At 49.5% G+C, this 13,447-nt stretch overlaps 1 protein-coding gene across 1 annotated transcript in view; it reads left to right on the top strand.

Moving 5' to 3' along the window:
- Positions 1-13,447, top strand: part of ACTN1 (actinin, alpha 1) — a gene marked incomplete at its 3' end in the record, with an annotated part of 99,366 nt that overhangs the window by 527 nt on the left and 85,392 nt on the right. The window lies entirely within an intron of this gene.

Here is a 13,447-nt window from a genome sequence, read left to right as displayed (position 1 = left end):
AGTGCTCGGGAGGCTGGGGCTGAGCCCCCCGGCTCGGTAGCTGCGGCTCCGGATCGATTTCCCTTCCCTTCCCCGCCCCCTGGCCGCCTCTCCATATGGCGTGCGGTGGCAGCGCACTTCCTGGGCCGCCCTGGGCTGGGTACCTGGAGGGGCAAGCTGCGCCTCTGCGCCTCCCTGCCCCTGCCCGCAGACCGAGGGGGAGGAGGGCGCCGGAGGGATTGGAAGCTGCCCCCGGGTCGGCCTCGAGGTGGACCTGCTGAAGGGGTTGGGGCCGAGAAAAGCCGGGGGTGTACGCGGGCTCCCCAGCGGGCCCTGTGGGGGCGGGGTCAGGACGGCAAACCGTTTTATTGCTTAACTCAGTGGGTTGCGAGTTGCGAGCGGAGGTGGGCTTGAGTCTGCGTCCTGCGCCTCCGAATCCTGCTCATTCCTGGGAGAAGGCGGATTTAGGCAACTTGAGTTGAGGGGCTTCAGGGCAGGGGGTTGTCCCGGGGATGTTTAGGGTCACGGGGATCCCTGCTTAGCCACCGAGCCTTGTCCCAGTCCCCGTGCACCCGGTGCGCACTCCACCCCCGGAGCTAGGCTCGCAGCTGGCGATGGGACTCCGGCACTGTGGCCAGTGGCAGGAAGAGGTCAGAAACCACTCTTTGGGTGGGGGGAAGGCGCCCCAACACTGCCTTTGCTTCCTGCCTGCGCGGTGAGGTCTTGCCCCAGGCGGCCACGTACCCTCAACACCCCTCTCTCCCTCCTCCCCCCGCTGCCCGCTCCCATCCGGTCCCTCCTCGTTTCATCCCTCTTCGCCCCACCCCCATTCCCCCACCCCCTGCTGATCTGGGAATGGGGGGGGGGGGGACAGGATGGCGCGTCCCTCTGGATAGTGCGGTTAGGGCTGGGCTTGAGGGAGAACGCTCATGTCCAAAAATGGTAACATTCATTCCCTTTTTTAAACTTAAAAGGGGGGGAGTTTAGGGAGCCGACTGAAGTTTTTTTTTCAGCCAAAGGCATCCTGTATTAGCTCACTCAGGAATCCTAAGCCCTTTTACTCACTTCATCAGACAAGCAGAGGTAATTTAAAACACACACACAAAGGGCTTCCTCAAAGTCAGTCGACCTGACACCCAGGCAGGCTTTCGCTGGGCCCAGCCCTATGCGACATCCCACCGTCCCCCAGCTTCGAGCTGACTAATTGGAAATACAGCCGTTACTTAAGACCACCCCTTCTCTTCCTCTCTACCCGCCCTGGGAGAGCTGGGGAGAGCCGTGACAGTACCCCACTCACCCCCTTATATCCGGGGACAATTGGGTGGTTGGTGGAGCAGAGAAGGGAGTGGGTAACAGAAATTCCCGTGGGGGCAAGGCCGAGGGGCTCTTTAAATTTCAGGGTGAAGCCTTCCTTCTTGAGAATAGATTTTAACTTGGACAGGAGCGATGGGATTAGGATGGTGGATGTCTTGGGATCATCCATGGGGAGTAGAAGAGAAGGAAACTCTTATTTACTGAGTACCTACTTACTGTAAGCCTAGGAGGGGTGGGAGTGACAGGACTGCCCAAGAATGAGAAATTAGGTCCTTTTAAGGACTGTGGGAGGACTGAGTTCCTGGGAAGCACAAACTCTTGATTCCTCAGCACTGAGCAGGGGACCTGCACAATGGTATTCAGTATTATCGAATGAATGAATGAACATATTAAATATAGTTGGGAAGAAAAATTATATAGTGCCTCTCTCTCTCTCTCTCTCTCTCTCTCTCTCTCTCTCCATAAAACTCTGGCCTGGGTGGTGTGGAAACAGAGTGGTCTGGGAAATTTGGTAATCTACTGGGCAAACCCAACAGTTCCAAAAGCTGGCATTGGTTGATGTGTGCCAGGCATTGTTCTAATCTAGTCACGTATATTGTTCCAGTTGTTACTCCCAGCAGCTCTGTGAGCCGGGCACACGTGAGGGTGAGGGAATGAGGGGCCGAGGGGGAAGTTAACCAGCCCAGAGTCCCAGGCTGGTGTGGGGTGGGGCTGGGATGCATCCATGTTCGAGGCAGGCAGCTTCGCCTTCCCTGTCCCTCGTTGGTTAAGGGAGGTAGGAAAGCTGGGCCTGGCATCCAGATCCTGCCGGGATCTCTGGACCAAGGGGAGCCAATGCCTGCTTTGGTGGGATTGATGGGAGGGAGCAGCTGGACAGCACAAGCTTTGGGCTGGACTCAGAAAATCTGGTCCAAAGTTTTTTTCTGCCATAAATTTGCTTTGCGTCCATTCCCTCCTCTGTAGATTTCACCTAGTTCTCAGTGGGATATAAAGTGGTATTACCTGTGGAGAATCAGACTTAGTGTAATTGGTTGCTTTTGACACCCTCCCTGATGACCCTGGGAAGCAAGCGTTGGGTGGGACCAGAGCTGACAAGTGGACAGAGTCTGCCCATTCCAGATGGAGGCAGGAGAGTGGGGGGTGGGCGGGGAGGACACAGTGCAGTGGGACACAAAGGCCACTGGCGGGGAGGCAAAAGACCCTGTTTTTAGCCCTGGTGCAACCACGACTATTTGTGAGACTTTGGGCAAGTCTCTCAGCTTTTATTAGCTCATTCAATGAATACTTTTGGAGCACCAACTCCGTGCAGATAGAGCGCTGAACAAGACAGACAGGTGCCTGGCACCTCCATTCTGTTTTCTCTGTAAAGGAGCTGCATTCCTGCCCTGCTAACACCCTGGGGCTCCTACAGGGATTGGATTAAATGACGCGGAAGGAAGTACTTCCTCTGAATGGTGAGGCCTGTTACTCATGCAGGTAGAAGTCTGCACAGGCAGGAGGCATGACTCAAGACCTGTGGCAGGTGGGCCGTGGCTTGTCCCTTCTTCAAAGAATGCTTCAGTGCAGAGCTCATCAGGCTGGACTCCCTGGCTTCAGACCCAAAATGCAGTGGGTCAGAGATGTTCACTGGCTTTCACAGTCTTCCTGGCTTCAAGGCTGAGCCGCCAAAGCTACTTTCCTAGGGGCAGCAGGTCTGAACGCCTATCTTTTTGGGTTGGCCGTAGTCCCCATGGATCTTGCCCATGCCCTTACATGTATGTGTGTGTGGGTGTCAGGCAGGCTGGATAGATCATAGACCAGTGGTTCTCAACCTTGGCTGCACATTTGAATCACCTGGGAATCTTTTTAAAATCCTGATTTCTGGGCCTCATCCTCCGGAAATTGTTTCTTTGTTATGGGGTGGGGCCACAACGTTAGTAACAAAGAAACAGAATTTCCGGAGGATGAGGCCCAGAAATGAGGATTTTAAAAAGATTCCCAGGTGATTCTAATATGCAGCCAAGGTTGAGAACCACTGTTATAGACTTGGAGTAGCATCCTGACTCTACACTTTCAGGCTTTTGACTTTGGGCAAGTCACTTAACCTCTGTCAGCCTTTTATTTATATAAAAGGAGCTAAGCTCGTCTGGTGTGGCTCAGTGGTTGAGCATCCACCTGTGCACTTAAGAGGTCGCTGGTTCGATTCCCAGTCAGGGCACATGCCCGGGTTGTGGGCTCAATCCCTAGTAGGGGGTGTGCAGGAGGCAGCCGGTCAATGTTTCTCTCTCAATGTTTCATTCTCTCTCTCCCTCTCACCACCCCTCCTCTAAAATTAATAAAAACATTTTTTAAAAAAAGGAGCTAAGACCTGTCCTTGTGCCCTCCCAACCCCACCCTGCCGCTGCCCCAGGTTGATGGGAGAAGATATGTAAAATAGCAGCTTTTGTGGTTCTCTCTTCCTTCTTCAATCCTGGAGGCCCTGGTTGAATGTGTATTTCCACAGGTGCCAGCCCTGTTTTTTTTTTTTTAACATGTAGGAGTTTAATCAATATTTGTTGAGCTAATGGATGTTGAAACAGGCAGGTGTAAGAACATAGTTGTAAATAGGCCCAGATCCTGATTCTGCACCCACGTGGAGCCAGGTTGTTAAGCCCGGCCTCGGGAAGAGAGGCCGCCCTGTTTACACTTCCTTCTGGACTGCATGACCCGCACAGGAGCTAACCGTTCAGTGGGGAGGACGGCAAAGGTGGGGAGGAGCAGACATCTGCCTGCCTTGAAGGTTAGGACTCCCGCAGGCAGAGCGGTGTCTGGCAGAAATAAAACCTGAGAGAAGAGAGCATTGGCTCTGGCGTCCGTCCTCATGCCCCTCACACTTCTGACTCCTGCTGGCTTCCCCCCTGGCCAGTGTCCATGGGACAGGGACCCAGCCTGCCCTGTTCTCTGCCGAATCCCTAGTGCCGAGCACAGAGACAGGCCTGTTAGAGGTGGTCAGGAAAGATCGCTGAGTAATTGGAAAATGGTGTCATGCTTGCCTCTGAACTCTGGGTGGGGGGTGGAGATGGGGATGAAATGCTTTACATTCCAGATACAACACCCCATCCTGGGGCTGTATCTGGCTCCATGCTCTGCCGATAGTCATGCTCTGGGCACATTGGCTTCAAATCTAGGTCATCTCGAGCTGTGTGATCTACCTGATGACCCCAGCGGGGAAATGGAGATAATCATTCCTGCCTGATGTAGTTGAGTTAAGCCAAGTAACGTACACAGGGAGTGTAGCATAGCACCTGGCAGATAGCCAGTGCTCAATAAATGTTAACAGTTTTGAGGAATCAGAATTTTTATGGCTTTTACCCAATATGCTTTGAGGTAGGTGTAACATATAAACCCATCATAGAAGGAGCCAAGGCTGCCTAGGAATGAGTGGGAGTTGTGTCATCCTTGACCTCTGACCCTTTAGTCATCTCTGGCTCATTCAGTGTCACTTGACCTCTGATTGCTCAGTTCCTTCACTGTAGAATGCGGTAAAATTCCTGTTCAGCCTTTCCCTATTTCCTAGATATATAGGACGAAGAGGTGCACGTTAAAGTGCTTGTTTGCTTGTTATAGGACAGGCAAAATGACCTCAAAATAGGAATTACCTCTAAACGAAACAACCTGGGGGTGCCTGCAAGCCCTATTGTTACATGGCTGGGGCAGTCTTTGCCCTCCCCTCCTTGCCCACCTCCCAGCAGCTTACTTTGCTTCAGGACCTGTTGCAGCTGTTCTCTTGCCAGAGCTTGTCCACCTGAGTGCATTGAGAACAGGTGCCCACTGGTTGTCGGAGTGATTGACAAAGCCTGAAGGAGAGAGTAGGGGGGCTGGAGCATCAGGCTGTGGGGACCACCTGTGCTGCCTAAGACAGACAGGTGTGAGAAGGCCTGAGCGCTCTGTGAACCAGACTTTCCAGTTTTGAGGAATGATGGGACCTTGAGGGGCCGTCAGGGTCACTGGAGATGGACTTTAGGAGGAAGAGACTAGCAGGCTCCTACAGGATCCCTGGTCACCAGCCTTTTCAAATAGAAGAGGAAGAAACTCATTTCCATTCTTGAGGAGGAGCTGGAGGCTGTTCCCAGTGGGGTGGGCGTGGGAGGAGGCCCTGACCCATGAGTCCTTCCTTTCGGGGTAGTTCTGAGTGTGAGGAGGTCAGACCAATGAATGTCCTGTAGTTTGGGGTTTGTGGTTGGGATTTGGGCCCCCCCTCTTTCCATCTTCTTGAGGAAGAACTGGGGCTGGGCACCTGGCCAGTGGCCACAAACCATAAATTTGGCTTGAGGACTTGTCACACAAGACCTGGTGCCTCCTATGTGTCTGGAGCCAGGGTGGGGCAGCACGAGCCTGAGCCATGGCCCTAGTCCCGTCCTGTCACTGTGTGTCTCCAGGAAAGAGCTGGAAGTGACTCCGTTTCTCCCCCTAGTTCCTTAATAGTGTAAGAATGTTGGTAGTTTCTTATGGATCAGTCAATGAGCAATGATTGAACCCCTCTTAAGTATCAGATGCTGTGCTCACGTGAGGTCATGGAAATCATGGTTTAGGTGGAGAGGGGACTGAACGACACAGAAAATGACAACAGGCTGCATCAATGATGGCCAGAGCGTGGCCAAGGCAAATGCCATGCTCACTGCAGGGCAGGAGCCAGACCTGCGGCCTGTGGTGGTGGCGAAGGTGAAGGGCTGGTGGCGTTTGAGCTTTATCGCTAAGGAAGGGCAGGATTGAAGTTCCTTCTGGGAAGCCTCTGCTTTCCCTGGGAGCCAGGCCGTGGTGTGTGTGTAAGGAGGGGTAGGACGGGAAGGGAGAGGGGAGAAGGCTAAAAGGGCAGAGCAAGGGCAACTGCCTATCTTGCTTGCAGGGCCCCGTGGGCTGGGGAACACCCCTCCTATTGTTCTCACTCCTTGTCCTTCTTTCTTATTCTGTTTGTTTCTCCCAGAACTGACCTCTCACCTTTCTGAGAGACCAGGCTGTTTGCACAGCTCACAGGTGGGGCCCTGGAGCCTCACACCTCTGTGCAGGTGTTGTTGGGACCATTCCAGCCAGTTAACCCCACGTGTGACCACCCAGTGCTTTCCTGGGATCTGGTATTTGGCCGAGAGGCTGTGGTCTGAGGGCACCTTCCCCACTGCCCTGCTGTTATTCCCTAGGAGTGTGGTCATCTCTGGGACGGGCTCATGAGCTGGGCTTATTCATCAAGGACACCAGAGCAGTCCTGGGGCCACCAAATCCCCAGAGGGGTCATGCCTGAGAGGCCTCGGGCAGAGGAGACCCCCTTAACCTGGTTCCTTAGTCCTGGCCAGACTGGGTCACCCCAGTCGGACTCATGATTCAGCCCAGGGTTCTGTTTCCATCAGCTCAGGTGCCGGCATCCTGCTAAGTATGAATTGTCCACACTTGGCCCTGATGGAGGCAAGGAGCCTTGGGATTGGCAGGGGGAGGAGACCCCGCAAACCAGGGCTCAGAGGCACCCTGGAAGCCCACATTCCTCTTTTTTTATATTTATTTATTTTAAAATATATTTTATTGATTTTTTACAGAGAGGAAGGGAGAGAGATAGAGAGTTAGAAACATAGATCAGCTGCCTCCTGCACATCTCCTACAGGGGATGTGCCCGCAACCCAGGTACATGCCCTTGACCGGAATTGAACCTGGGACCTTTCAGTCCGCAGGCCGACGCTCTATCCACTGAGCCAAACCGGTTTTGGCCCACAGTCCTCTTAACACATGGCCCAGATTTCTCCCTGGTCCTTAGGCTGAGCATCAAGTCCAAGAATCCTTTCTTCTCAGCAGGTGGGAGGTGAACGTATGGAAAAGGCTGGTCCGGTGCTCTCTGCCCTCTCATGTCCTCTGCTCCTGTCCTGTCCTGGCTGGGGATTATCTGGCAGGATCTCAGTGTGTGGGACACCAGGAGTGCAATGTAGTAATGCGTATGCCCCAAAGCTATGACCCCACCCTGCCCCCTCTGTGTGCCCCATTCAGCCGCCAAATGGCAGCATTGGTTACAGAGGGGATGGGTGGGAGTGACAAGGCCCTAGTCCAGCTCCAGCCCCTCCTAGACAAATCAGCAAAAATTGTGGCAGTCCCCTGGGCAGGGTCATCTTCCCAGACGCAGAGCTAGGAGCAGGACTGGATTTTTTTTTTTTAAGTTAAAAAAAAAAATTCTTATAATAACGATAGCTTCTCACGCTTTCTGAGCACATGCTGAGGATCAGGCACTGTCCTCAGGACTCTACATGCATTAACACATCTAATCACATGCATTAACACATAAGCTGCCTTTTATGGTATAATTACATCTCAAAAAGCCCTCAGAAAATGCTAAGTAGCATAAAGAAGAAAGTGACGATTGCCTGTCTTCCCACCTCCCAGCGGCAAGAGCCCGCACAGGAGTTTCAGATGCCCTCTGCCACCCTGTCCCTCTTCCTCTCATTCCTGCGTCCCCCTTTCTCTCCCCTCACTGTCTACTCCAAGGCCAGGGATCTGGGTTTGTGGTGAGTGAGGCGGGGTAGATAGAAGAGGAAAATAATCAAGAAGGGCAGCTTTCATAAAGAGTGTGATGTGGCCCTTTTCTTGGAAATTGCTTAAGGATAGATCATCAGAAGGCTGGGGTTGGGGAGGAGAGGTGGCCTTCCTCATTTCCCCATGGACCTGCATCTGTAAACCCTGTTGGCCTGGGATTGCTTCTCACCTGTGCCATCCCCAGGGTTAACAAGGTGGCGGTCCAAGAGGGGTAGCTTTCCCCAGAGTCTGAGGCATGGGGAGGGCCAGGGTCCTCCCCCAGGAGGCAGCTGCACCACTCTTGGGTTGCTTAGCAATAGTGGGAAAAGGTGACTTAGCCCACTACAGAGGTAGGGGGAAGAATAAAAGGCAGCCAGGGATGGAGGTGGGAAGTAGATGCAGAGGATGCTGTTACCCTGGAAACTGCCTGCTTGGTCCTTGGCTACAGTGGGCTACTGGGCTGGGATCCACTCTTCATTGGGAGGTTGCAGGGTCCTCTCCGGGCCTGTCACCCACAGTGTCGGCGAATGGAGGACAGAGAAACCCTCTTGCACACGACCTGTGTGTGAGCTGTGTTCTGTTGGCAGCCACATTTAACATTCCCAACAGCCTTGTAAGGTATGTGGGATGATCACACTTGATAGATGAAGATCCTGAGCTTAGAGATATGAAAGGACAGGCTCACAGCCGCACAGCAGGAAAGGGCTGGGTTGAAGGTGCTGGTACCCTGGGTTCCTAAAGGAAACCTCTCATTTTGATTTAAAGCATTTCACAGGTCCAAGATCCAGGAGGTAACGTCAACACTGTTCACCTCCTGGGAAGGGAAGAGAAGGTAGGAGAAGGAGGGCTGAAAGGAGAATTACTTGTTTTATATCAACCAACCAACCAACCAACCAGTATTTATTAAAAACGTCTCAGTTCTCCAAATAAGTAATAAGACTAATAGTTCACACTGATTGAAGGTTGCCTGGTTTGGATTACTTCAATCTGGTCAGCAACCCTTTGAGGAAGGTTATTTTTCTTGTTACAGATGGGAAATGGAGGCTCGGAGAGGTTAAGTAACTTGCCTAAGGTTCACCAGCCAGTAAGCCAGGTACGGAATGAGCCCAGATAGATTGATCTTGGAATTCATCTATTAACCAGAAGTACAGACACAGCCTTTGCTTTAACTGAGAGACAAGAATGTATAAATGAAGTAAAAAGGAACAACTCAAGATGGTGTATAATCAAGTGCTCATGAGATTCAGCATTTTTAACATTTATGCTTTCACATATGGTTTTCTTTCCATTTATCACCATGAGCCAACTTGTGGGGTCCTATCCCCATTTCACAGACAGGGCAAGTGAGGCTCAGAAGGGTAAGTGACTTGACCAGGTCTCAGCCTGAATGGGGTAGAGTTGGTTTGGAACCCAGGTCTCTGAGTGGAGGGTCTGTGAGGCTACCGGGGTGGGCATGGGTCTTTCTGAAGTTCCTTTTTCTGGTTGAAAAGGTAGTAGAGGATTGTAGTTGTATTTCTTTTCACTTCCAGTAGAAGGAGTAACTGTCAGGAATAGACTCAGGTCCCCTGAACCTAGAGGACCCCTCGGGTCCCCCTTGGCCCAAGTCGAGCTGATCTCTGCTTTTACGACTGACTTCCCTGCTTTAAGATTCAATCATGTCCCCCTCCCTCTCTGCTGCTTCAATTCCTTCAGCGTTACCTGCTCCTGTTGGTCCTTTTGGTCACTAGGACAACCAAACAGGATTTATGGAACCAGGTAGCTGAGGCTCAGTGTTATTTTGTTTGTATAAGCCTGTGCACGTGAAACCCAAAGTTAGGGGTTCTTGTTTAAGCCTTGAGACTGTTAAGGAAGTTGGTGAGGGGAGGCTTGGGGGCTTAGGTTGGGGTAAGCAGTTTTGGCTTTACGCTTTGTGGGCCAGGCCAGGGAGAAGACCGTACCCTTCCTGACCCCCAGTTTTGAACCTTTGCTCCCAGGGTCTAAGTCCAAGGCCCCAAATAGTTCAGCGGAGGGCACAGCAGAGTAGCGATCCCTGGGGGAAGGGAGCCTTTCCCACGAGCTGCCTCCTCTCTGCCTTATCTTTCCTGTTTTTTGGGGTGGCTGGTGCTATGGGGCTGTGCAGGGGGTGGTCACAGGCCTGTGAGTTGAGACCAGGCCAGGGCTTGCAGGGGAGCATTTTTACGGGCCTGAAGATTTATTTTTTAAAAGCCATCTGTAAAGCCGATGATAACTGATGGGCGTAGAACGGAGTGGTGCACAGCTCTATTTTCAAATCATCTGTAGGTGAAATGACACCGGGGGAGGGAACGGCGAGGTGGGTGGCCTCCTGCAGGCGGGTCTCCTAATGGAACTTGGCTTTCCATCTGGGAAGAGAGGCGGCAGGCCTTGCATGGGTGGGAGGGGGCTTGCTGCAGTCAGACTCCCTCTTTTCTTCTGATGTCCCATGTGGAAATGTCCAGGCGGAGCAGCCTGAGGTTTGGGGATGGAGAGATCAGTGGGGCTTTTAATTCTAAGTCCTCACACCAGGAAGCAGGTTCCCTACCATCCCCAGTGTGAGGGCCTGGGGTGGGGGGGGGGGTGGGGGAGGGCAGCGGGAGGATAAGGATACATATGTAATACCTTAATCAATAAAGGAAAAAAAAGACAAAATAAATTCACTCTAGTTGGGGTGATTAAAGTTTCAAGTAAAAAACAACTACTTCTAAAATCGACAGTAGAAGCCGATGTGGTTAAAACTATTGTATCTACTTTATTCATATTCAAGAGGCAAGGCAATAAATACGTCCACAAAATAGGATGTCTCAGTGAATGCCTACCTGGAAGTTTCCTCATTGTTTAGGTATTGGTGAATAGGCAAAAAACAGGGTTCCCCTTTACCTTCAAGAAAACTAGACTCAAGCCCTGGCTGTTACACTCAGTGGTTAGAGCACCAGCCTGCGCACAGTGGAGTCACAGGTTCCATTTCCTATCAAGAGCACAAACCTGGGCCCAGCTGGCATGGCTCAGTGGCTGACCATGAACCTATGAACCAAGGGCATGAACCTAGGTTGCAGGTTCGATCCCCAGCCCTGGTCAGGGCATGTGTGGGAGGCAACCAATCAATGTATCTCTCTCACAGTGATGTTTCTCACTCTCCCCCACCCCCCTTTCTTCCACTCTCTCTAAAAAGCAATGAAAAAAATAACCTCGGGTGAGGATTAGCAAATAATAATAATAATAAATAAATAAATAAAAGAATACTATACTCAAGAAGTACTGAGTCTTGAATCCCTCTTTGTATATGGTGCCTACAGTTCCAGTTCATCTTGGCCTTTGCTTCTGCACAAAGTGTTTCTCTATTTGTCTCCCATCCCCTGCCCCCATGTCCCCAATAAATACTACCCAAATGCTCAGTAAGTGCCAGGCGCAGCACTAAGCCATCAGGATAGAACAATGCAGATACAACCCTCGTTGCAAAGAGCAATGCAAAAGGTACTCTGCATCTAATACACCACTACTACCTTCCTCGGCATTCACACCTGTACCATCTGCTTTTTCCCCCCTCTTAAATCATGTCTCTATTCTCTTTCTTTTTCCTAACACTTGTATAAACCACTATTTCTAATTATAGTGGAACCTTGGTTCTCGAATCAAATTCATTATGGAAGGCTGTTCAAGAAGTGATTTGTTTGAAAACCGAATCATTTCTTTCCCATTAGAAATCATGTAAATTGAATTATTCCATTCCAGACCCCCTCCCCCCAAAATGATTCCATTTTAACTTTTCTTATCTACAATACATTCCTAATGTACTGTTTAATCTATAAATAAACACTTCTGAAATTTTTGGAACCACCCCCTATTAGCCTTATATGAATTTTTCATATAGCACTGCCTCCGAAATGCTCTCACCAACTGCTTTTTGCTGATTCAATCAACAACTGTTTTCTACCTATTCAATTGCCTTGGGTTGTTGTTTTGTGAGCACTTTCACACTCTTAGCAACATTAGTACTCTTGATGGCTTCACTATGTGTTTTTTAAATCTTAGCAACTCTTTAAAAAAAAATCTTTGTTGTTGAAAGTATTACATATGTCTCCCATTTTCCCCCATTGACTCCTTCTAGCCCACCCCCACTCTCCAGGCCTTCACCACCTTATTGTCTGTGTCCATGGGTTATACGCATACAAGTTCTTTGGTTGATCTCTTCCCATCCACCCAACCTCGGCTTTCTCTGAGATTTCACAGTATGTTCCATGCTTCTATGTCACCAGATCTATTTTGCTCATCAGTTTATTCTGTTCACTAGATTCCATATATGAGTGAGATCATGTGATACTTGTTTTTTCTCTGACTGGCTTATTTCGCTTAAGCATAATACTCTCCAGATTCCTCCATGCTATCTCAAAGGATAAGAGATCCTTCTTTTTTTTTTACTGCTGCATAGTATTCCACGGTGTAAATGTACCACAGCTTTTTTATCCACTCATCTACTGATGGGCACTTGGACTGTTTCCAGATCTTAACTATTGTAAATTGTGCTGCTATGAACATAGGAGTGCATATATCCTTTCTGATGAGTGTTTCCGATTTCCTAGGATATATTCTTAGAGGTGGGATGACTGGGTCAAATGGGAGTTCCATTTTTAATTTTTTGAGGAAACTCGATACTGTTTTCCTTAATGGCTGCACAAGTCTGCATTCCCACCAGCAGTGTACTAGGGTTCCCTTTTCTCTACAGCCTTGCCAGCAAAATTAACACCCAGAAATCGATGGCATTTTTATACACCAATAATGAACTCTCATAAAGAGAAACTAAAAGAATAATCCCACTTACCATTGCAACAAAAAAATTAAGATACTTAGGAATAAACTTAACCAAGGATGTAAAAGACCTTAACTTGGAAAACTATAAGACGTTGAAAAAAAGAGGTAGAGGAAAATATAAAGTGGAAGAATATGCCATGTTCATGGATTGCTAGAATCAACATCATCAAAATGTCCATACTACCCAAAATGTCAACACAATCCCTATTAAAATACCCATGGCATATTTCACAGGTCTAGAACACTCCAAAAATTTATATGGAACCAAAAAAAGACCACAAATACCCGAGCTGGTTTGGTTCAGTGGATAGAGTGTCGGCCTGCAGATTGAAGGGTCCCTGGTTTGATTCTGGTCAAGTGCATATGCCTGGGTTGTGGGCCCGATCCCAAGTAGGGGGCATTTAGGAGGCAGCAGATCAATTACTCTCATCATTGATGCTTCTATCTCTCCCTTTCTCCCCTTCATCTCTGAAATCAATAAAAATATATTTTTTAAAAAAACAAAACAAAAATGAATAGCCACAGCAATCTTGAGAAAGAAGAACAAAGTTGGAGGGATCACAATACCAGATATCATGTTATACTACAAAGCCACTGTACTCAAAACAACTTGATACTGGCACAAGAACAGGCATATAGATCAATGAAATAGAACAGAGAATCCAGAAATCAACTCAAGCCATTATGCTCAATTAATATTTGACAAAGATTTGACAAAGGAGGCAAGAGCATACAATGGAGTAAAGACAGTCTCCTCAATAAATGGTGTTGGGAAAATTGGACAGATGCATGCAAAAATATAAAACTAGACCACCAACTTATACCATATACAAGAATAAACTCAAAA

This window comes from Myotis brandtii, unplaced genomic scaffold, assembly GCF_000412655.1.
Source record: "Myotis brandtii unplaced genomic scaffold, ASM41265v1 scaffold536, whole genome shotgun sequence".
NCBI classification, from domain to species: Eukaryota; Metazoa; Chordata; class Mammalia; order Chiroptera; family Vespertilionidae; genus Myotis; species Myotis brandtii.
This window is presented reverse-complemented; position numbering and strand designations above follow the sequence as displayed.